General features: G+C 43.3%; 1 pseudogene; it reads right to left on the reverse strand.

Annotated features, from left to right (window-relative positions):
- Positions 1-17,643: 17,643 nt before the first annotated feature.
- Positions 17,644-18,830, reverse strand: LOC149429025 (one cut domain family member 2 pseudogene; annotated as a pseudogene).
- Positions 18,831-25,345: the final 6,515 nt, after the last annotated feature.

Here is a 25,345-nt window from a genome sequence, read left to right on the forward strand (position 1 = left end):
TAGGGAAGAAGGTCCCCAGGCAAAGGTTGAGGCAGAAGGATAGTCAGTGTCTAGGCAGAGGTTGAGGCATGCGGCATTCAAGAATATTCGGCAGGCACGAGCACAGGGGCGGACTGACAACTCATGGGGCCCCCGGGCAATAAGGGATCATGGGGCCCCTGTGTCCTTGCCCAAACTCAAAAAAGCCTATAAAAAGGTATCAGGGGCATCTCATGGGGCCCCTTACTGACCCCGGGCCCTCCGGCAGTGCCCGAGTTTCCAAATGGTCAGTCTGCCCCTGCACGAGAATGTTGAGGATATAGGCAAAGGTCAAGGCAGGTGGCAAGCAGACAAATAGTCTCCATCTAGACAGGGGTTGAGGCAGGCAAGAGTGTTTAGTATCCAGGTGGAGGTTGAGGGTGGCAGCAGCAAAAGAGGGTAGTTAAGGTCCAGGCAAAGATTGAGGCAGAAGGAAAGTCAGTGTTTAGGCAGAGGTTAAGGCATGTGACATGCAAGAGTATTCGGTATCCAGACAGGGGTTGAGGCAGGCAAAAGAATGTTGAGGATTTAGGCAAAGGTCAGGGCAGGTGGTAAGTAGAATAGTCTGTATCTAGGTAGAGGTTGAGGCAGGCAAGCGTGTTTAGTATCCAGGCAGCAGACGAGGATAGTTAGCGTCCAGGCAAAGGTTTAGGCAGGTGGCAAACAAAGGGATAGTCGGTGTCTAAGAGCAGGTTGAGGCATCTAACATGCAAGAGTATTTGATATCCAGAGGTTGAGGCAGGAAAGAGAATGTTGGGGATATAGGCAAAGGTCGAGGCAGGTGGCATACAAGAGTACTCTGTAGCCAGACAGAGGTTGTGCAGGCATAAGAATTTTGGGGATATAGGCAAAGGTTGAGGCAGGTGGCAAGCAGAACAATAGTCTTTATCTAGGAAGGGGTTGAGGCAGGGAAGAGTATTTTATCCAGGCAGTTGTAGAGATAGGCAGCAGACCAGAAAGTAGTTGGTGTCCTGGCAAAGGTTTAGGCAGGTGGCAAGCAGAAGGCTAGTTTGCATCTAGGCAGAGGTTGAGGCAGTCAAGAGTATTTAGTATCCAGGAAGTGGTCAAGACAGGCAGCAGACAAGAGAGTAGATGATGTCCAGGCAAATGTGTAGGTAGGTGGCAAGCAGAAGGAAGGTCGGTGCCTAGGCAGAGGTTAAGACATATGACAGGCATGAGTATCCAGTATCCAGACAGAGGTCGAGGCAGGCAAGAGAATGTTGGGGATATAGGCAAAGGTCGAGGCAGGTGGCATACAAGAGTACTCTGTAGCCACACAGAGGTTGTGTAGGCATAAGAATTTTGGGGACATAGGCAAAAGTTGAGGCAGGTGACAAGCAGAACAATAGTCTGTATCTAGGAAGGGGTTGAGGCAGGGAAGAGTATTTTATCCAGGCAGTGGTCGAGACAGGCAGCAGACAAGAAAGTAGTTGGTGTCCAGGCAAAAGTTTAGGCAGGCGGCAAGCAAAAGGATGGTCGGTGTCTAGGCAGAGGTTAAGACATATGACAGGCATGAGTATCCAGACAGAGGTTGAGGCAGGCAAGAGAATGTTGGGGATTTAGGCAAAGGTCAGGGCAGGTGGCAAGCAGAATAGTATGCATCTAGGCAGAGGTCGAGACAGGCAAGAGAATGTTGGGGATTTAGGCGAAGGTCAGGGCAGGTGGCAAGCAGAATAGTATGCATCTAGGCAGAGGTCGAGACAGGCAAGAGAATGTTGGGGATATAGGCAAAGGTTTGAGGCAGGTGGCAAGCAGAAGAACAGCCTGTATGTAGGCAGATGTTGAGGCAGGCAGCAGGCAAGAGAGTTTCAGGAACAGGCACAGTTGGAAATGACAGCAGGAGTCGAGCAAGTTTGGGCAGTTCAGGTTGGTGACAGGCAGGGGCGTCCCTAGGGTTGGTGTCACCCGGTGCGATAACACTTGGTGTCACCCCTCCGAGGAACCCCGCAGGATGGATTGGATCTGCGGATTGGGGAGCATAATGGATCGGACTCCGATCCATTATGCACCCCAATCCGCAAATCCGATTCATCCTGCAGGGATCGTCGGCTTGCAACCTATACGGGGTTAACTGATCTCTCTATGAGCTCCACGAAAAGGTAAGTTTTAAAGCAAGCTGACGATCCCTACAAAATGGATGGGATCTGCAGATTGGGGAGCATAATGGATCGAACTTCGATCCATTATGCTCAATCCGCAGATCCAATCCTTCCTGCGGGGATCATCGGCTTGCTTTAAAACTTACCTTTTTTGTGGAGAGGGTCCAGTGTCACCCCGAGCGATAGGTGTCACCCGGAGCGGCGCGCACCCCCTGCACCTGCCTAGGAACGCCACTGGCGACAGGTGAATTGGGAACGGAAAAAACCTGATCCCGTATGTTCACATTTATTAATCGAACAGAGAAATGCCCTCTAAGGGTCCTTTCACACGGGACCAGGGACAGACTGACAACTCATGGGGCCCCCGGGCAATAGGGGATCATGGGGCCCCTGTGTCCTTGCCCAAACTCAAAAAAAGCAATGAAAAAGGTACCAGGGGCATCTCATGGGGCCCCCTACTGACCCCGGGCCCTCGAGCAGTGCCTGAGTGTACAAATGGTCAGTCCGCCCCTGCACGGGACTGACCCATTAAGTGGATCCACTTGCTCAGCGGGCGATCTCTCTCAGACGCAGAGCTGCTCGCTCGGCTTGTCCGTTTTCATCTAACGGATGGAAGGGGAATTGGATCCCCATCTGTCCCTTTTCAGCGGATCGGATGTCGGCGGGTGTAAACGGATACATGTCCGTTTACACCGCCGCTCCATAGAGGAGAATGGAGGTTCCCACCGCAAAAAAACGTGCAGGCGGACCTGATGGGAACATCCGTGTGACACGAAAGGGCGCCCACCATACCTAAGGCTTGGTTCACACCTATGCAGGTCACATTTGATCTGTTTCTGCGATGCGTTTTGCGTGGCGTTTTGCATTTTTGCACTTGGGTTTTTGCCGCACTTTTGATGCATTTTGTGTTTTTTTTTTCTTGTTGCTAGGCAGATTTAACCCTAGGTTCACACCTAAGAGTTTTATGCAGCGTTTTTGTGCTTTTTGCAGAAACGCAGTACAGTCCATTTAACATGATTTCATATGAGGACAGGTTCACACTTCCGCCGTTTTTGCCCAGTGCGTTTTTTGAAAAGGGTCAGGGACTTTTTTTTGAGGTTTTTTGAAAAGTTGCGTTTTTGTTTTCTATAGACCTCAATGGAAACGCTGCAGAAAAGCATGCGTTGTGTTTTTGCAGCGTTTTGGATGAATTTTGCGTTTTTAAATCTGCCTAGCAACAAGAAAAAAAAAATTAAAAACAAAAACAGGCAAAAACGCATCAAAAACACAAGTGCAAAACGCAAAACGTGATGCAGAAATGCTCAAACACAACCTGCATAAGTGTGATCCTAGCCTTAAATGCAAAATGCATCAAAAACACGGCAAAAATGCAGTACATGCTTTTCTGCAGCGTTTCCATTGAAGTCTATAGAACAAAAATGCAACTTTGTGCATTCAAAAAAGTCCATGACCCTATCCAAAAAAAACGCACCGGGTGAAAATGCAAAGATGTGAACGTGTTCCATACGGGCGGACTGACCATTTGGAAACTCGGGCACTGCCTGAGGGCCTAAGGTCAGTAGGGGGCCCCATGAGATGCCCCTGGTACCTTTTTCATAGGTTTTTTTTTAGTTTGGGCAAGGACACAGGGGCCCCATGATCCCCTATTGGGCCCCATGATCCCCTATTGCCCCGGGGGCCCCATGAGTTGTCAGTCCGCCCCTGGTCCCATAGGAAATCATGTAAAATGGACTGTACTGCATTTCTGCAAAAACCTGCGGAAAACACTTAGATGTAAGTCCGGGTTCACATATATGTGGTGCGATATATCGCATGTGATTCACATAGGAACCGCACTGCATTCCTCTGCCAATCACATGCGATTTGTGTGCGGTGCGGTCGGAGTCGTACATTTTGTATGGCTCTATTTGCACCGCACCCGCACCAAAAACGTGCAGGACCCTTTTTTTGGTCCGTACTAGAATCGGATCCCATGGGTATTCATACCTATACGATCCGATTCTGCACATCGCACCACGTTTTGCGGACCGATTTCGGGGTGTTGTTAACTTAACATCAACTCTCACAGCGGTTCGCATGAATGGGGTGCGATTCTGATGCGGTGCGGGATTCGCACTGAAAACTCTGCAAATTCCGCACCGCATCATCGTGAACCCGGGCTGAACCTAGGGTTAGTGACAACTGAAAGCCAATGGTGCCCCCTAGTGAGAACGAATCTCCAAGTCTCATTCAGCTGTGATTTATGCAGGATGGTTCAAGAATGAAGCTGCGTCTTCTCCCTCCATTTCTCACATTTTCATTATGGAGATATATATATATACACCCACCTCCCAGACCCGCCCCTTTTACAGAATACAGAACCAAGTATCATTTTGTGGTCCTACATAATTTGTATGGAATTTGTTAATGATAATAAGAAAAAGCAGTACAATAGATCCCCTGCAGCAGCAACTATAGACCCCCCCCAGTAACAGCAGACCCCAGCCCAGCAACAATTGATCCCCCACACAACAATAGACCCCCCAGCAACAATGGACCCCACCCCAGCAGCAATAGGTCCCCTCAGAAACAATAGACCCCACCCCAGCAGCAATAGGTCCCCTCAGCAACAATAGACCCCACCCCAGCAGCAATAGGTCCCTTCAACAACATTAGACCCCCCAGCAGCCAGCAGCAATAGAGCCCTCCCCCCCCCAGTAACAGTAGACCACAGGCCAGCAACAACTGATCCCCCACACAACAATAGACTTCCCCAGCAACAATGGACCCCACCCCAGCAGCAATAGGTCCCTTCAGCAACATTAGACCCCCCCAGCAGCCAGCATCAATAGATCTCCCCCCCAGTAACAGTAGACCCCATCCCAGCAACAAGTGATCCCCCACACAACAATAGACTCCCCCAGGAACAATGGACCCCAGCAGCAATAGGTCCCCTCAGCAACACTGGACCCTACCCCAGCAGCAATAGATACCCTCAGCAACAATGGACCCCACCCCAGCAGCAATAGGTCCCCTCAGCAACATTAGACCCCCCCCAGCAGCCAGCATCAATAGACCTATCCCCCCCCCAGTAACAGTAGAGCCCAGCAACAACTGATCTCCCACACAGCAATAGACTCCCCCAGCAACAATGGACCCCACCCCAGCAGCAATAGGTCCCCTCAGCAACAATGGACCCCACCCCAGCAGTAATAGTTCCCCTCAGCAACATTAGACCCCCCCCAGCAGCCAGCATCAATAGACCCCCCCCAGTAACAGTAGAGCCCAGCAACAACTGATCCTTCACACAACAATAGAATCCCCTCAGCAACAATGGACCCCACCCCAGCAGCAATAGGTCCCCTCAGCAACAATATACCCCACCCCAGCAACCACAGACCCCACTCCAACAACAACAGATCCCTCACACAACAATAGACCCCCCCCACACACAGCAACAATGGACCACCCACACAAAATACCACCCCCAGCAACATTAGACCCCCCCAGCAGCCAGCATCAATAGACCCCCCCCCAGTAACAGTAGACCCCAACCCAGCAACAAGTGATCCCCCACACAACAATAAACTCCCCCAGCAACAATGGACCCCACCCCAGCAGCAATAGGTCCCCTCAGCAACTATAGACCCCACTCCAGCAACCACAGACCCCACTCCAACAGCAATAGATCTCTCACACAACAATAGATCCCCCCCAACACAGCAACAATGGACCACCCACACAAAATACCCCCCCAGCAGCTAGCATCAATAGGTGCCCCCCTGAAGCCAGCAACCTCTCACTCAGCAGTAGATCCCTACCAGCAACATAAAACCCCCAGCAACAATATATCCCCCAGCAGCCAGCATCAATAGACCTCCCAGCACACCCCTTGCCAGTACATACATTCAGTGCTGGAGGTGTCGGAACCGCGTTCCCCCACGTCCCCGCTGAAAAAAAGCCCTAGATACTCCCAAAGGGAAATCATGTCTAAAGGGATGCAGACCCTGCTACTTTCCTCATTAAACCCTACAAATGCTGCAGCTGATTGGTAATTTCTTCTGAATAACACAAGGTAGGAACCTGCAGCAACGTTTGTTACAATCCCTGCAGTGTGCATAGATCACCCGGGGGGGGGGAGGGTTTTTTTTCCCAACAAAAATGGAGTTACCCTTTTAAATCCATATTTTTGCACTGCGTTCAGGGGAGGGAAAAAAAGTCCCAGACTGGCATTCCCAGAGAAATTTGCCCTTTTTTATGCATAACCGCACATAATTGCATTCTAGTGGCTAAAATAAATGAATAGAATGAGTTTCCACATACGGGCTTGTAAATGCCGTATACACTGACTGGGATTTTATTTTACCAATGTAGCAGAATACATTTTTGGCCTAAATTTTTGAAGAAATTGTATTTTTTTTATTGTATGTTTTATAGAAGAAAATAAAAAATATTGTGGGTTTTTTTTCAAAATGTTGGTCTATTTTCATCTGTATAATAAAAAAAAACCCAGTAATGATCAAATACCAACAGAAGAAATCTCTATTTGTGTGGAAAAAAGATATACATTTCATTTGAGTACAATGTGGCATGACCGTGCAATTACCAGTTGAAGTAGCGCAGTGCTGAATGGCAAAAAATGCTGTGGTCATGAAGGGGTTAATATGTGTGCATGAGGCCTTCCAAATTTGAGCTGAATCTTTTTGGTGGCTTTGAGAAGCTTCTGGGGGGGGGGTGGGAGAGGAAAGTGGTAGATGATGCTGGATGTCTTCCCGTCAGGAAATGAGGAAGGCTCTATCTGACTTGCTGCAGCTTCTGATGCACATGGTGAGAAGCTCACAGTGTGCAGTGAAATCAGAGGAAGCCATTTCAGTCCAGGAGAGGAGCCGGTACACCTGTGCAAGACTGAAGGGGAGGAGCCGGTACACCTGTGCAAGACTGAAGGGGAGGAGCCGGTACAACTGTGCAAGACTGGAGGGGAGGAGCCGGTACACCTGTGCAAGACTGGAGGGGAGGAGTCGGTACACCTGTGCAAGACTGGAGGGGAGGAGCCGGTACACCTGTGCAAGACTGGAGGGGAGGAGCCGGTACACCTGTGCAAGACTGAAGGGGAGGAGCTGGCTCACCTGTGCAAGACCGAAGGGGAGGAGCCGGTACACCTGTGCAAGACCGAAGGGGAGGAGCCAGTACACCTGTGCAAGACTGAAGGGGAGGAGCCGGTACACCTGTGCAAGACTGAAGGGGAGGAGCCGGTACACCTGTGCAAGACTGAAGGGAAGGCTGTAGGTCAGATTGTGACTCTGACATTGAGAACAGCAACCTGAACTAGACTCACCTTCCAGGATCCAGCACTTCTGGGTGCATTGAAACTTGTCCCCTCTCCACTCCCTGCACCTCCTCCTACTCTCATAGTGTAATATTGGTGGTCAATTCAATTGGATTTGTGTACAGAGGCGGTGCAGCTACTATGTGCGACGGAGGCGCCTCCAAACAGTCATCTGGAGACACGTGGTCACAGAACATAACCACTAGATGGCACAAAAAGCTTTCTCTAATCATAAGAAACAATTGAGGACTGTCCGTGATACTTTTTTTATTTGCACTAACATACAATTTTGTATGTTAGTGCAAATAAAAAAAGTATCACGGACAGTCCTCAATTGTTCCTGTCGCAAATGTACTAATACAGCTACAATCACCTCTAATCATAAGCAAACGGAAAACAGATAATGATACAGATGATGATATAGATGATGATACAGGTGATACAGATGACAGAGATGATGATAGAGATGATACAGATGATGATACAGATCATGATACAGTAGATACAGACGATCATACAGATGACAGAGATGATGATAGAGATGATACAAGTGATACAGATGACAGAGATGATGATAGAGATGATACAGGTGATACAGATGACAGAGATGATGATACAGATGATACAGGTGATAGAGATGATACAGATGATGATATACAGTAGATGATGATACAGATGATGATACAGACGATGATATACAGTAGATGATACAGACGATGATACAGATGATGATACAGATGATGATAGAGATGATGATCAGGATGATGATACAGATGATGATACAGATGATGATACAGTAGATACAGATGAAATTGATGATGATACAGTAGATAAAGATGACAGACAATGATACAGATGATGATACAGATGATGATACAGATGATGATACATTTGATACAGATGGTGATACAGTTGATGATACAGATGATGATACAGGTGATAGAGATGATGATACAGGTGATGATACAGTAGATACAGATGATGATACAGGTGATAGAGATGATGATACACATGATGATACAGGTGATGATACAGTAGATACAGATGATGATACAGATGATGATACAGGTGATAGAGATGATGATACAGGTGATACAGATGGTGATACAGTTGATGATACAAATGATGACAGAGATGATGATACAGGTGATGATACAGTAGATACAGACGATGATACAGATGATGATACAGGTGATAGAGATGATGATACAGATGATAGCGATGATGATACAGGTTATGATACAGATGATGATACAGACGATGATATAGATGATGATACAGATGATGATACAGATGATACAGATGATGATACAGGTGATAGAGATGATGATACAGATGATGATACAGGTGATAGAGATGATGATAGAGATGATGATACAGACGATGATATAGATGATGATACAGATGATGATACAGATGATACAGATGATGATACAGGTGATAGAGATGATGATACAGATGATGATACAGGTGATAGAGATGATGATAGAGATGATGATACAGACGATGATATAGATGATGATACAGGTTATGATACAGATGATATAGATGATGATACAGATGATAGAGATGATGATACAGATGATGATACAGGTGATAGAGATGATGATACAGGTGATAGAGATGATGATACAATCCAGTGCAACCCCTCACCAGTATATTAACAGTACAAACAAATGGCCGTTGCCCCAGTCTATAACTGGCCTTCACAGTACGGAGCCCATGGAGGGGTGACGCATATCAAACAACAAAAGAGGAAAGTTCCCGGTTGGTTTGCGGTCGAACATTTAAACCTAATTCAGGTCTATGGAACTCGAACTTGTACATTCAAAAGTGCCAATTTTGAAGACTTATATCCAAGTTATTGGCCATAGAAGGGGTATGGGGACTCGGGCTGCCACCTCATCCCTTTACATCCAATCACACATTAATTACACAGGTTTTGGGGATAATTTAACACAGATGAGGCACCAAGTGAGCTAAATTACCACCTTAATCAGCCACAGAAGCTGTGTAATGAATATGTGTTCGGTTTTAAAGGGATGAGGCGGCAACCATACTTAGGTACTGACCCGAGGGACATGAATCAGTGAAAAAAAAAATCAAAAAGTACAATTTTTAACCCGTTGAGGCCGACGTCACACAAATATGCGGCCTCACAGGACTGGGCTTTTTTCCGTGGGGGCCGCATATTTGCGTATCTGTCTTTGTGCTGGGAGCGCACTTTTCACTGTTGTCCGCTGTTACCGACCGAACAACGTTTTCGATTTTTTGGACAAAAAATCGTTCAGAATTCGAACCACGTATGGCCTGCGTTATCCCTGCAGGAGGGATGAGATTTTTTTTTTCTTTCTATTGTATTTTTTGATTATAATAATCCCTAGTGATCCTGCCATTGGGGTCCTCGTTCAGGTATTTCCTGTTATGGGGTGACAATGCCCAGCCCCTGTCCCCCAATTGTGGTCATTCGTTGTCACCCTGTCATGCAGGTTTCCGGTGGAGACAACAAGTGGCTTTACACTGTTGTCCGCTGTTGTCGCCGTCAGGAAAGCCTGTCCTGAGAAATGTCCTGCAACGCTGGCTGGAGCACATATAGAAAAGGAAGTGGCTGCAAAGAGGCTGCGGGAGATCAGCAGTTGCTGAGATATAACAAAAGGTTAATGTGTTAAAAGGTTAAAGGACTAAGAAAAGGTAAAAAAAAAAAATTTATTTAAGAAAAAAAAAAGGCAAACCAAATGTTTACATCCGCTTTAAATATGAGGCAGTACCAGGTGACACGATACTTTGTTAAGGTCGCACCAGGATGGTGGAGCCTTTGACAGTTAAAACTCCACGGGGTTCAAAATGTCGATCTGTTCCTTTAAGCCTGGTTCACACCAATGTGATTTTTACTGCGTTTTCCCCGAAACGCACTACAGTCCATTTAACATGGTTCCCTATGGGACACATTCACATCTCTGCATTTTCAGATGCTGCAATTTTGGAAAGGGTCGGGGACGCTTTCCCCGCAGCAGATTGAGTTTTCGGTGCAGACTTCAATGGAACCTCACCCTAAACGCGATTGTTGAGTTTTTTTATGCATTTTATCGGGGGGGGGGGGGGGTTGGGCCAATAGGAAAGTATTGAGTGCAACTTATATGCAACTTTACATTCTCTGTCACTCAAGTCGCATCGAAGTAGTGCAGGAACATTGTCAAAGTCGCTTTAAGTCACATGGATTTGAAAGGGTTCCGTTGCCATCACTGGGCTGCGACTTGTCATGCAGCTTTGTGTCCAAGTTCACATGTACTATGTACCCCATACTCATTCACAATGGGGGGGGCAGGATCTGGGGGCTCCAGATTCCAATAAGTCACTCCCTGCAGACCCCCACAACCACCTACCAGGGTTGAGGGGAAGAGGCGCTTGTCCCCATCAACATGGGGACAAGGTGCTATGGGGGGGCTCCCTACCCCAAAGTGACCCCCCCCCATGTTGAGAGCATGTGGCCTGGTACAGTTAGGGGTAGGGGGGCTCGCTCGCCCCCCCCTTTCCTGGCCTGCCAGGTCTTTGCTCGGATCAAGGGTGTGCTAGGAATTTTAGAGGGGACCCCATACTTTTTTTCCTCTTGTTCCTTCCTTTTGTGGGGGTGGGGTTCCCCTTTTAGGCCTGGTAGGGCTTTTAGGGGGAACCCCATGTACATAAAAAAAAAATTACCAGGGGGTCCCTCCTAACCTTCCTACCAGACCTAAAGGGCCTGGTAATGATTCGGAGGGGGGGGACCCCATGCTGTGTTTTTTTTGTAATTTAAAAAAAAATGTTGGTCTTGCTGCGGCAGGAGCCATACATTGTACTGATGTGCAACTTTGCAGGTAGTTTAAGGGGACTCCCCAGGCATGATATTTAAAGGAATTTTTCTTTTCTTTTTTTTACTTTAAGCAATGAAAGAAGACTGCCCCTTAACCCCTTCACGCCTGAGGGTAAAACAAATCTAAATGCCTAAGCACAATTTTGCAACGTTGACATGTTAGTAAAACCGTCCGTATCATCACAACTACTTTGTACATCCAGGTGGATTATACCGTGTTTTTTTCAGGACAAATTGGGCTTTCATTTGGTGGTAAATGGTAATGAATATCTCCTGATTTTTTTTTCTATTATCAAAAGAAAACTGTCCAAAAATAGTAAGAAAAAAATAATTAGCTGTGTGTTTCTTGTTATACCATAACCTACAACCAAAGAACAACCGAAAATAAATTCTCCAGCTCTTGACGATCGCGATACCATATATGTGTATGTCATTGGTTGTTTGTACCCGGAGTACAGCCCAGAAACAATAGTGCGCATTTTGTTTTTGTCTTTTTTTTTTACCTAAAACACACTGACACTAACTGACACTGATATAAATTTTTTTAAATCCAGACCTTTAACCCTGGCCTTTTTTACCTTGACCTTTGACCCTGACCTTAACCCAAACAATAACCCTGGCACTGAACTAGATCAAACCTAGATCTAGGTATTTTTTCTTTCTTTTTTTTTTTTTTTTTTAATGATTATTTATCTTTTTTTTTTCTTTTTGTGTATGTGTATGTATGAATGTGAGTTAGGGACCTTAGATTGTACGCCCCTTGAGGGTCAGGGATGTGAATGTACAATATATATGTAAAGCGCTGCGTAAATTGACGGCGCTATATAAGTACCTGAAACAAATAATATATATATATTTTTTAACATACCGCATTATGGCCTAATAATAATAAAAATAATAATAATAATAAAATAAAAAAGCAGGTATTTGGCGTTTGACAGAGTAGAGTAGGGACTGGCCAGAGAGGGATCGCTTTACTGCGACAGAGTAGAGTAGGGACTGGCCAGAGAGGGAACACTTTACTGCAGTGGTCCAGGGAAAGGGGAAAGGAAGGGAGGAAAGAGGCAGGAAATTGGTTAGGAGAAAAGAGAAGGGTGGCGTTATGGAGAGGAAAGAAAGAGGACAGAAAGGGAAGGGAGGAGGGAAATGGAAGGAAGAAATGAATCAAGGATAGAAGGAAGGAAAAGAAGAACACAAGGGAAAGGCCTGTCAGTTTATATTTTACTCTCTATGTACCATCGGGGAAATTTCCTTTCACTTCCCTTTCTCAGAGGCGCTACAGGACGTTAGAGGAAATCTCTCAAAGTAAGGAGAATTACCCTCTTAGATGAGAATGAATTGATTTAATAATTTAAGTTAAGGATAAGAAAATGGTTGTGAATATTAGTATTTGCTTTCAAGGGTGAAAGTGTGACTTTTTCTTGGGATTAGAAGTTGGATATTCACTATATGAGTTTTATTTAAGTTATAAGTTGCCAAGTGATTTATTTAATACCCTCTTAGATGGCTGTCCGCAGTACAGGTGGAAGATTTCCTCTCACCCTTGCTCTGGGGACAACTGTAAAAATTTAGATGACGCAGACAGCAATAAAATCCTGATTGTAACCCTTCCCCACCCAAAAAAAATAGAAAAAAAAAAAAAAAACAATAAAAACATACACTTTAATATCCTCCTAAAACGACACGCCCATCTAAGAGGGTGACAACGGTGCTGTGCAATTTCACTGCGGAATGAACAGCGTTGTCACCTGTTACAGGAAGCGGGAAAAAAAGAATAACTGATCTACTGGCAGGATCAAAAGCTAATAGAAATATGTTGCAGGGGGGACTTACAAAAAAAAAATGGCTTTGTTAATGCTAGTGATCGATCGCACCATATATGTCATTTAAAAAAAATGTTGCTTATAGTTATGGAGTGTCAGTGCTTGTCTAGTGACGTTATAAAAGGAACGCAGCTGCAGAACAGTCCGCCCCGGGCTCCGTGTGCAATGTCTTCCATCCAGCCCCAGGAGCGAGCTGTCATCCTGCTCAGTGTACTCCATCCATGTAAATCTGCAGCTCCGTCCTCGCTCTCCTCCAACCGGACTTCACTCCTAGACCAGCCGCCAACTTCTGCTCAGTCCGCAGTACCTACTGCCACCCGCCCTCTGCCAGCACATCCCATGCCAGGCTCATTATTAACCTCTACAGCTGCCTCCTGGCCTGAGAGAAATTTACTCGGAGAATTTACAAGTCAGGATCTCAGAGCCGAAGGTATGTCAACTATTCTGTACATGGAAAATTCTGTGTTCTTCCTATGGGCAGGCGTCGGGCTGAGAGACCGTAGTTAAAATCATTGAAGAAGTTACCTAGTTACGTATGCTGAAAAAAAAGAACACACAAAAAAAAAAAAAAATAGGCGTCTGATATTAAACATCGATCTGTTTTTCGTTACTTGTATTCGGTTGTTTGGAAGCCCACAGAGAATTCCATAAGCCTCGTCCAATCGGTGGATGGTTGCCGGACTGGGTGATGATCATATTGTTATATTACCAAAGCAGAAATTGTCAAGTTTGCTTTTGGAGCTATTTATGTGAAATTTGTTCGAAAAAAACCATCTACCTTTTTTTTTTTTTTTTACTTTTTTTTTTTTTGAAGGGTAGTGGTGTATTAAGGCTGGAGAATTCCGTAAGTCTCGTCCGGATTGGGAAATGATCATTTTATTGTGTATGAACACCCTCGGGCCACAGCAGACCTTCCCAGCCCAAGGTGATTATTAGGGAAGAATGGAGAAGTTTTTGACAAATTGGACTTTTACAGTGAAATTTATTTAAATAGGTTGAAATATTTGAGAGTATCTATATATATTTATTTTTTTATATTCAGACATTTAAATTGATTTACATAAATTTAGCAAAATATTGCCAAAGCAGAAATTGTCAATTTTGCTTTTGGAGCTGTTTATGTGTAATTTGTTTGAAAAAAAACCATCTACCTTTTTTTTTTTTTTTTTTTTTACTGTTTTTTTTTTTTTTTTGAAGGATGGTGGTGTATTAAGGCCGGAGAATTCTGTAAGTCTTGTCCGCATTGGGCAATGATCATTTTATTGTGTATGAACACCCTGGGGACACCGCAGAGCTTCCCAGCCCAAGGAGATTATTAGGGATGAGCGGAGTCGTAGATGTATATATTTATACATCTTTAGGTTGAAATATTTGAGAGTATCTATACATAGTTATTTTTTTATATTCAGACATTTAAATTTATTTACATGAATTTAGCAAAATATTGCCAAAGCAGAAATTGTCAAGTTTGCTTTTGGAGCTATTTATGTGAAATTTGTTTGAAAAAAAACTTTTTTTTTTTTTACTTTTTTTTTGACGGGTAGTGGTGTATTAAGGCTGGAGAATTCCATAAGTCTTGTCCGGATTGGGCAATGATCATTTTATTGTGTATGAACACCCTCGGGCCACTGCAGACTTTCCCAGCCCAAGGTGATTATTAGGGAGGAGCGGAGAAGTTTTTGACAAATTGGACTTTTACAGTGAAATTTATTTAAATAGGTTGAAATATTTGAGAGTATTTATATATATTTATTTTTTTATATTCAGACATTTAAATTGATTTACATACATTTAGCAAAATATTACCAAAGCAGAAATGATCAATTTTGCTTTTGGAGCAATTTATGCAAAATTTGTTTGAAAAAAAAAAAATCTACTTTTTTTTTTCTTACTGTTTTTTTTTTTAATTTTTTTGAAGGGTAGTGGTGTATTAAGGCTGGAGAATTCCATAAGTCTTGTCCGGATTGGGCAATGATCATTTTATTGTGTATGAACACCCTTGGGCCACTGCAGACTTTCCCAGCCCAAGGTGATTATTAGGGAGGAGCGGAGAAGTTTTTGACAAATTGGACTTTTACAGTGAAATTTATTTAAATAGGTTGAAATATTTGAGAGTATTTATATATATTTATTTTTTTATATTCAGACATTTAAATTGATTTACATACATTTAGCAAAATATTACCAAAGCAGAAATGATCAATTTTGCTTTTGGAGCAATTTATGCAAAATTTGTTTGAAAAAAAAAAATCTACTTTTTTTTTTCTTACTGTTTTTTTTTTTAATTTTTTTGAAGGGTAGTGGTGTATTAAGGCCAGAGAATTCTATAAGTCTGGTCCGGATTGGACAAGACTTATGGAATTCTCCCATAAATGATCATTGCCCAATCCGGCAACCATCTACAGATTGTAGATGGTTGCTGGATTGGGCAATGATCATTTTATTGTGTATGAACACCCTCAGGCCACTGCAGACCTTCCCAGCCCAAACGAGATTATTAGGGATGAGCGGAGTAGTTTTAGACAAATTTAAAATTGCACAAATTGTATTTATATATAGATACATATATATATATATATTTATACATCTTTAGGTTGAAATATTTGAGAGTATCTTTATATATTTTTTTTTTATATTCAGACATTTACATTTATTTATATAAATTTAGCAAAATATTACCAGAGCACAAATTGTCAATTTTGCTATTGAAGCTATTTATGTGAAATTTGTTTGGAAAAAAAACAACTTTTTTTTTTACTTTTTTTTTTTTTTTTTTATATATGAAGGGTAGTGGTGTATTAAGGCTAGAGAATTCCATAAATCTTGTCCAATCTGTAGATGGTTGCCGGATTGGGCAATGATCATTTTATTGTGTATGAACATCCTCAGGACACGGCAGACCTTCCCAGCCCAAGGAGATAATTAAGGATGAGCGGAGTAGTTTTGGAAAAATTTATAATTGCACAAAATGTATTTTTTTTTATATATATATATATATATATATATATATTTATTTATTTATACATCTTTAGGTTGAATATTTGAGAGTATCTATATATATTTATTTTGTTTCTATTCAGACATTTCCATTTATTTACATACATTTAGCAAAATATTACCAAAGTAGAAATTGTTTTTTTTTACTATTTTTTTTTTTTTTTGAAGGGTAGTGGTGTATTAAAGCTGGAGAATTCCATAAGTCTTGTCCAATCTGTAGATGTTTGCCAGATTGGGCAATGATCATTTTAATGTGTATGAACACCATCAGGCCACGGCAGACCTTCCCAGCCCAAAGGAGATTATTAGGGATGAGTGTTATTATTAGGGATGAGAAATTTTACGTTTGCACAAAATGTATTTATATGTATTTATTTATACATCTTTAAATGTTTCAATTAATTTATATAAATTTAGCAAAAGATCACATAAATTGCCAATTTTGCTTACTGAACTGTTTATGTGAAATTGTTTGTGGAAAAAAATTTTACTTTTTTTTTGGAGGATAGTTATCTATTTAGGCTGGTGAATTCCATTGGTTGCTAATTTGGGTAACAATCATATCATTTTGTAAGAGCACCCTTGGACCTCAGCAGATGTTCCCAGTCTTTATGTGAAGTTTTTTGAAGAAAACAAATTTATTTATTTTTTTTTAAATTAGAAGGTTTTTTTGGAGGTTAGGAGGGTAATGGTGTATTTAGCCTGGGAAATTCCATAGGTCACGTCCAATGTGTAGATGGTTGCCACATTTGGCTATCTTTAGGCCGCCGCAGATGTCTCCAGCCTAGAGTGATTATTTGGGAGGAGAGCAGTGGTTTTGGAAAAATCTATTTTGCCAGGAAATGTATTTACATATTTAAATATGAGGTGGTATAAAAAGGTTCAAGACTAGCCAGTGGCCTCACTAGGGCAGGTGTCACCTGATGCGGCAAAACATGATGTGACCCCAGGCTAGTTTCAGGCCATGTGCACCCAAAACCTGCCTACTAGAGCTCCAAGGCTCTGAAGGCTTCAAGACACCAAATGCCACGCATTACCATGGATCTGTAAGTGCCTTTGATGCCACCTATGTGCCTACCAAGACTTTATAGGACATCGTTGCCCAAAGGACACAAGGCTCTGAAGGCTTCAAGCCACCGAATTCCACGCATTACCATGGATCTGTAAGTGCTTTTGATGCCACCTATGTGCCTACCAAGACTTTATAGGACACCATTGCCCAAATGACACAAGGTTCAAATACATGACTTCTTCAGATTGCGATCTACTGATGTTACAGGCAATGAAAGCCAAGATTTTTCATGGACCTATAAGGGTCTTTCAAAGCCACACATGTTCCTACTAAAGCTCCATGGCACACCATTGGGCAACTGACAAAAGGTTCAACCACCTTCCTACTTTAGATAGCAATTTGATGCTAAAGCCAATGAATGCCAATAAGTACCGTGACACTGTGAGTGCCTTTAATGCCACTCATGTGCCTGCTAAAGCCTCATGGCATATTATTAACCATTGACACATGGGGTTAAGTCCTTGTCCTGTTTTGGTTGCTATCTACTCCTTCTTCAGTGATGCCATTACTGGTTCCAATGGCACACTGAGCAATGTCATCAGTGGCACCTTTGGTGGCATCCTGAAGACCCTTGGTGGTGGTCCCCACTCACCTGAAAGCCTGAGAGCCAACATTCTTTGAAATTCAGGCTCCTGTAGCAATTCCACAACCTTCTGAAGGTCTCCCTGCCATATTTCAGTTTGGGGTCCCTTAAAAGATCTGAGAGGGTACTGTGCAACCAGCACAGCACCCTCTTGGCAAATATAGCCTGGGGGATGCTGTATCTTTTGAGTTCGGCTGTGAGTCTTTGGGCCACTTCTTTGGTGTTGATCTCATCCAACTGTCCAGAGTTGCTCAGATGGGACCCGGAAGAGGAGGGTGGCTTGTCATGGCTGGAGGTTAACACGGGCCCGTGAGTTTGAGTATGGCAAGGGTGGTGCATCCCATTGATGTGAGACATCATGGCAGATGATGGGGTAGCCAGCCCCCTACAGAGGTGCTGGTCGCCTCTTGCCAGTATGGCAGTGTGGGCATCAAAGTTTGGGTTGAGCATCTTGTTATGTCCAGGTGGTCCATAGTTGTGCAGGCTCTGTTGGATGTTGTGGATGGAGCCCAATCCATTGCCTAGAGGGGTATCTGTCAAGGAGGACAAGCTCTGCCCATGGGCAGACTGACAACTCAAGGGGCCCCCGGGCAATAGGGGATCATGGGGCCCCTGCGTCCTTGCCCACACTCAAACCACACCGAAAAAAGCCTATGAAAGGTACCAGGGGCATCTCATGGGGCCCACTACTGACCCCGGGTCCTCGGGCAGTGCCCGAGTACCCAAATACTCAGTCCGCCCCTGGCTCTGCCCCATTACAGTCATGTCCTTGTAGGGGCTGTACAAGTTGTTCATGGAGGGGAGCCCCCTGTCATCCCTCATCAGTGTGAAGCCACCACTGACATTACCAGAGAGCTGCAGGTAGTGGTGGTGATGGTAGGTATGGTGAAACTTGTCTGACACTGTGGAGATAGGGGGCAGTGGCTGGAGTGGCATTAGGGTGGTGTAGGTGCTGCTCATGTCCATTCCAGGTGGCGAGGGGTCACAGGGCATGCTCATGACATGGTGCAAGGGGATAGACAGCTCCAGACAGTAGTCCCCAGTCCCATCCAGGATGGAATCCATGCTGGAGACCATGGCAGACATGGACGATGGAGAGGACAGCTCCTGGTGGATCCCCCAGTGGTGGGGAAGGCTGTGGCTGCTCATCAGATCCTGCTCATGGCTGCTCCCACCCAATGGTGTCACTAGGGTTGGTGTCCAATCAGGACACTGACTGGCCTCTGAGTGCAGCAGGCTGGTCGTGGGGGGAGGTAGGGAGGTCCTTCTAGGCTCCTCCGCTACCATGACAGGCAGTAAGGGATGATGCTGGTGCAGGACAGTGTGCTGAAAAATAAAATAGTAAAAAAAAGAAAAAATGTAATAAAAATGTAATAAAAAATAAAAAAAATAATAGAAACATTTGAAAAAAAAATATAAATTCAATTATTATTATTATTATTTTCACCAAAGAAATGTAGCAGAATGCATTTTGACCTAAATTTTTGAAGAAATGTTAGTTATTTGCAAAATTTTCTAACAGAAACTAAGAAAAGTGCGTTTTTGTGTTTCAGGTGTTTTTTTGTTTTATTTAGCAAAAAAATAAAAAACTCAGTGGTGATTAAATACCACCAAAAGAAAGGTCTATTTGTGTGAAAACAAAAATGATAACAATTTTATACGGGTACAGTGTTGCATGACTGCGCTATTGTCGTTCAATGTGCGACAGCCCTGAAAATTGGCCTGGGCAGGAAGGGGGTATAAGTGCCCGGTAGGCGGGGGGTCCAGGGGTTTGTGACGCCGAGAGGCGGGGCAGAGTTTAGGGCTATGTGACTGCTGTCACATGATCAGAAAGGTCCCGATCGTAAGTAACGATCGGGACCTTTCCATGAGGCATTGGTAAATGCATGCAGGGCGCGCTCTTGGCACATTTGTTTGCATTTTGGTACGCAAATATGCATCCTCTTGGCGTCAAGGCCCAGCCACCGAGAGGCCACCTATGTACCATCAACGCTAAGGAGATAAAATGATACCAAAGCTATGATTTATATGCACCCTTTAAAATTATGGACAGTCTTGAGGCACCCTTTAAAATTATGGACAGTCCCGAGGTGCTCATTAAAATTATGGACGGTCCCGAGGCACCCTTTAAAATTATAGACAGTCTTGAGGCACCCTTTAAAATTATGGACAGTCCCGAGGCACCCTTTAAAATTATAGACCGTCTTGAGGCACCCTTTAAAATTATGGACTGTCCCGAGGCACCCTTTAAAATTATGGACCGTCCCGAGGCACCCTTTAAAATTATGGACAGTCCCGAGGCACCCTTTAAAATTATAGACCGTCTTGAGGCACCCTTTAAAAGTTATGGACAGTCCCGAGGCACCCTTTAAAATTATGGACAGTCTTGAGGAACCCTTTAAAATTATGGATAGTCCCGAGGCACCCTTTAAAATTATGGATAGTCCTGAGCACCCTTTAAAATTTTGGACAGTCTTGAGGCACCCTTTAAAATTCTGGACAGTCCCAAGGCACCCTGGGACAAGATCTGTTAGCCATCAAGGAGAAAAGGCCAAAGTGCACCCCTCCCCCATGCGTTGTCAACTACTTCAGCAGCGTAGGTTGCAGGTCCTGCCCTTTTTGTGTCCCCATTCCTGCTCAAGCAGCAAGGGCCACTCACCCCAACTGTGTTCTAATGACGCCGGCCACCGTATTGTATAATGTCCCACACCAAGATGGCTAACAAAGGTTGCAGCATCCAATCAGACAGCTGGTCCCATTGAGATACCAATGGAGTCCATGAGGGGCATTTCTCTTAACCACTTCCTGTCCGACCTATGTAGATAAATGGGAGCATTTCAGGAGCGTGTTCCCATTCATAAATGCCCACCTATGATCCAGTGCCCGCTGTGTCTGGAACACCGATCGCTGTACGGAATCTCTGTGTGAGGTCCCAATCATGTGATCATTGATTGGTCAATCAGTGATCACATGAAGAGTAGTAGGCAAGATGTCACTTCTGACATCATTGCTTATGTGTGAAATCTGTGAATGATCGCAGAGATCACATGGTACGGAGCTATTCACAACAGCCTTGTACCATGTGACAAGCTGTGACAAATCACAGCTCACACAGTATTTCTCAACATCTGCAAGAATGCAGCCAGAGGGAAGGAGAAATGATTGCTTTTACAGCCTTTATGGGTGTAAAAGCAATCAATGTAAAAAAAAACAAAAAAAACCTTCATCACCCCCCACAAGTAGTACAGTGTCACTGTACTGCTAGGGTGACAGTATGTTAAAAAAAACAAAAAAACATAAATAATAATATAAAAAAATTAAATAACAATGTAAAAAAATTATTTGGAAAAATTATAATTTTTGGTTATAAACTAATTTGGGTTTTTTTTTTTTTTTACTAAAAAGATAGCTGAATACATTTTGGCCAAGATATATGAAGAACGATTATTTATTTGCAAAATTTTATAAGCAAAAAAACATTTTTTTTTTAATTTTTGGACTTTTTCATTTATATAGCAAAAAAACCCCAAAAAAAACCCAGTGGTGAATAAATACCACCAAAAAAAAGTATTATCTGTCTCAAAAAAAGGATTATTTATTTGCAAAATTTTATAAGCAAAAAAACGTTTTTTTTTCAACATTTTTGGACTTTCATTTATATAGCAAAAAAAACCCCAAAAAAATCCCAGCTGTGAATAAATACCACCAAAATAAAAAATCTAAAAATGCTAAAAAAACCTCATATGGGCACAGCGTCGCATGACTGCGCAATTGTCTTTCAAAGTGTGACAGCGCTGAAAGCTGAAAAAGGGGGGGAAAGTGTCCGGACTGGAAGGGGGGTGAAAGTTTCCGGACTGGAAGGGGGTGAAAGTGTCCAGACTGGAAGGGGGGGAAAGTGTCCGGACTGGAAGGGGGGTGAAAGTGTCCGGACTGGAAGGGGGGAAAGTGTCCGGACTGGAAGGGGGTGAAAGTGTCCAGACTGGAAGGGGGGGAAAGTGTCCGGACTGGAAGGAGGGGAAAGTGTCCGGACTGGAAGGGGGGGAAAGTGTCCGGACTGGAAGGGGGTGAAAGTGTCCGGACTGGAAGGGGGGTGAAAGTTTCCGGACTGGAAGGGGGGGAAAGTGTCCGGACTGGAAGGGGGTGAAAGTGTCCGGACTGGAAGGGGGTGAAAGTGTCCGGACTGGAAGGGGGGGAAGTGTCCGGACTGGAAGGAGGGGAAAGTGTCCGGACTGGAAGGGGGGGAAGTGTCCGGACTGGAAGGGGGGGAAAGTGTCCGGACTGGAAGGGGGGGAAGTGTCCGGACTGGAAGGGGGGGAAAGTGTCCGGACTGGAAGGGGGGGAAGTGTCCGGACTGGAAGGGGGTGAAAGTGTCCGGACTGGAAGGGGGGGAAAGTGTCCGGACTGGAAGGGGGGGAAAGTGTCCGGACTGGAAGGGGGGGAAGTGTCCGGACTGGAAGGGGGGGAAAGTGTCCGGACTGGAAGGGGGGGAAGTGTCCGGACTGGAAGGGGGGGAAAGTGTCCGGACTGGAAGGGGGGGAAGTGTCCGGACTGGAAGGGGGTGAAAGTGTCCGGACTTAAAGTAGTTAACAGAATTTTGTCTTGCCGCACTGGAGCTCAGGGTTCAGCTTCTGCCAAGGTGATACCTGCATGGAGTTATTATGCGCGCCCCCCCCCCATCCCGTATTCCAACCCATGACCTTAGGGTGTGTGCGCTGGTCTGCTTGCAGTGAGGACATTAGAGCGTAAGCTCCTGCGGGGTAAAGGCTGCTGCGAATGCTGCTACATACACAACCAGCGCTGATGTTGATGCAATATAAATGAATGGGGTCATGCAGGTCTTCCGGCAGCTCATGCGGTCTGCGTGTCCTGCTGGCGTCCCGCCACTTCACATCTATGGACAGGATGACAGGGGAGGGTGTGCTGGGTGGCTGGGGGCCAGGACTGGCCCCGATTTATACGTTCTGTAGGATGCTGATGGTTCACACATCTCAGGGACCTCAGGCTGACATAGTACAGTAAGTACCATTTCTCATCGGGGGGCAGACAGTGAAAAGCAACGGGGGGGGGGGGGGTCAGGTTTATGGGGGGGGGTACTACTTTTTTTTTTTATTTATTTTTTTTATTATTTCTTTTTTTTTTTTTTTTAATTTATTTTTTCTACTTTTTTTTTTTATTTCAGGTATCTATTTATTTATTTTATTTCAGGTTCTATAGTGCCGTCAATTTACGCTGTGCTTTACATATATATTGTACATTCACATCAGTCATATACACGCAAGGGCTGAACCACACGCCCTCCAGAGGATTTACCCCCCCCCCCTCATGACCAGGCCATTTTTTGCGTTACAGCGCTGCGTTGCTTTAACTGACAATGGCGCGGTCATGCAACTCCGCACTTAAATAAAATTGACGTCCTTTTTATTTTCCACGCATTGAGCTCTCTTTCATTGGCATTTAATGCGTTGACAAATATACGTAAAAATATATATGTTAAAATGACTTTTTTGTATGTAAAAAAAAAATCTGAAGAATATATTTAAAAAAGACATATTTTTAAAAATATTTTTTTCATATTTTGTAATATATAAAAAAACGCATTTCAATGAAATACTACAATTTTTGGCCATATTCAATATATTTCAAAATATATTTCAATAAATATATATATATATATTGTGTGCAGACAGCGCAATTGTCAGTTAAAGTAGCGCAGTGGGGTAAATCTTCCAGAGGGCGAGTGCTTAAAAAAAGCTAAAGAAAATGTAATTTCCAGTTTTTGAACTTTCACTAAATTTATGGAGAAAATAAATTTTTTATGGGGTATGTTGAATAGCAAATATATATATATTTATTTATTTAATTTTTTACATTTTTTATGGGGTATGTTATATAGCGTATATATATATATATGGCATAATGAAAATCCCAGTAATGATCAAATACCACAAAAGAAAGCTCTGTTTGTGCAGAAAAAAATGCTATACATGTCATTTGTGTGCAGCGTTGCATGACCGCGCAATTGTCATTTAAAGTAGTGCAGTGCCGTAGCCACCAAAAATGGCCTGGTCAGGAAGGGGGGGGTAAATCTTCTGGAGTGCGAGTGGTTAAAAAAAGCGTAGGAAAATGTAATTTCAAGTTTTGAACTTTCACTGGATTCATGCTTGTAATAGAATTAACATTTTAGGATATTGTCATTTATAAACATGAAAGCCGAGTCTTGTCTTCATAATAAATGAACTGAGTTGGCTTTCTATAACAGAGGGCTCCATTATAATCCGCTTCCTGGGTGAGTCTTGGAAAAATTGTATTTATTTAAACGGATTGATACCGGACGCTCCTCCTGCATTCACAAGACGGGGGAGACCATGGGCGGACTGACAACTCATGGGGCCCCCGGGCAATAGGGGATCATGGGGCCCCTGTGTCCTTGCCCAAACTCAAAAAAGCCTATGAAAAAGGTACCAGGGGCATCTCATGGGGCCCCCTACTGACCCCGGGCCCTCGGGCAGTGCCCGAGTTTCCAAATGGTCAGTCCACCCCTGGGGGAGGCTGACTCCCATTCAGACCCATGATTATTTATTATTATTATTATTTCTTCTTCTTCTACTTCTTATTATTAGTTTATTATTATTATTCTTTATTATTATTATTTTTCTTCTTCTTCTACTTCTACTTCTTATTTTATTATTATTATTAGTTTATTATTATTATTATTATTATTCTTTATTATTACTATTTTTCTTCTTCTTCTGCTTCTTCTTCTTCTTATTTTATTATTATTATTACTATTATTAATAATATTAATAATAATTATTATTATTAGTTTATTATTATTCTTTATTATTATTATTTTTATTATTTTTTTATTATTATTTATTATTATTATTATTATTTATTATTATTATTATTATTATTATTATTATTATTATTATTATATTTATTCTTTTTTTTTATTATTATTATTATTATTATTTACATTTTTTTAATTAATATTATTACTTATTATTATTATTATTACTTATTATTATTATTATTATTACAGGTACTTATATAGCACCGTCAATTTACGCAGAGCTTTACATATATATTGTACATTCACATCAGTCCCTGTTGAGCTGATAAACAAATCGCCCCCACAAGGACTAGTAAACCCTTGTGGCAGTCTCTGAAGAGTGATCTGAGGTGGATCGCTTTTCACACAGCCTAGCGTTCGAACTTCAGAAATGAATGGAGTAATGGAGTTCCTGCTCAGACAGTTTTTAACCCCTTGACTCACCGGCCAATCCTGACACTTCTCACTTCTCGCCAGCAGCTCGCTTTACCTCAGGCAGAGCACTTATCATACAATCCAATACAGGAGGAATCAGAGGGCCGCGCTCAATAGAGATTAAAAAAAAAAATCTATATTTTTTGCTTGAAAATTACTTAGAACTCCAAACGATATATTTTTTTTTAAGAGGAGGCTCCAGAGCACAGGTGTCAAACACAAGGCCCAAAATCCGGCCCTCCAGGTCATTTCATGTGGCCCTTGCACCTCTCCTGCAGGTACCACCTTGTCTCAGCAGTCGGCAGCAGAGGGGAGAATAGAACTCTGCCAAATT

Source organism: Staurois parvus, unplaced genomic scaffold (assembly GCF_062004578.1).
Source record: "Staurois parvus isolate SC_StPar_1 unplaced genomic scaffold, SC_StPar_1.0 ptg002860l, whole genome shotgun sequence".
Classification (NCBI taxonomy): Eukaryota; Metazoa; Chordata; class Amphibia; order Anura; family Ranidae; genus Staurois; species Staurois parvus.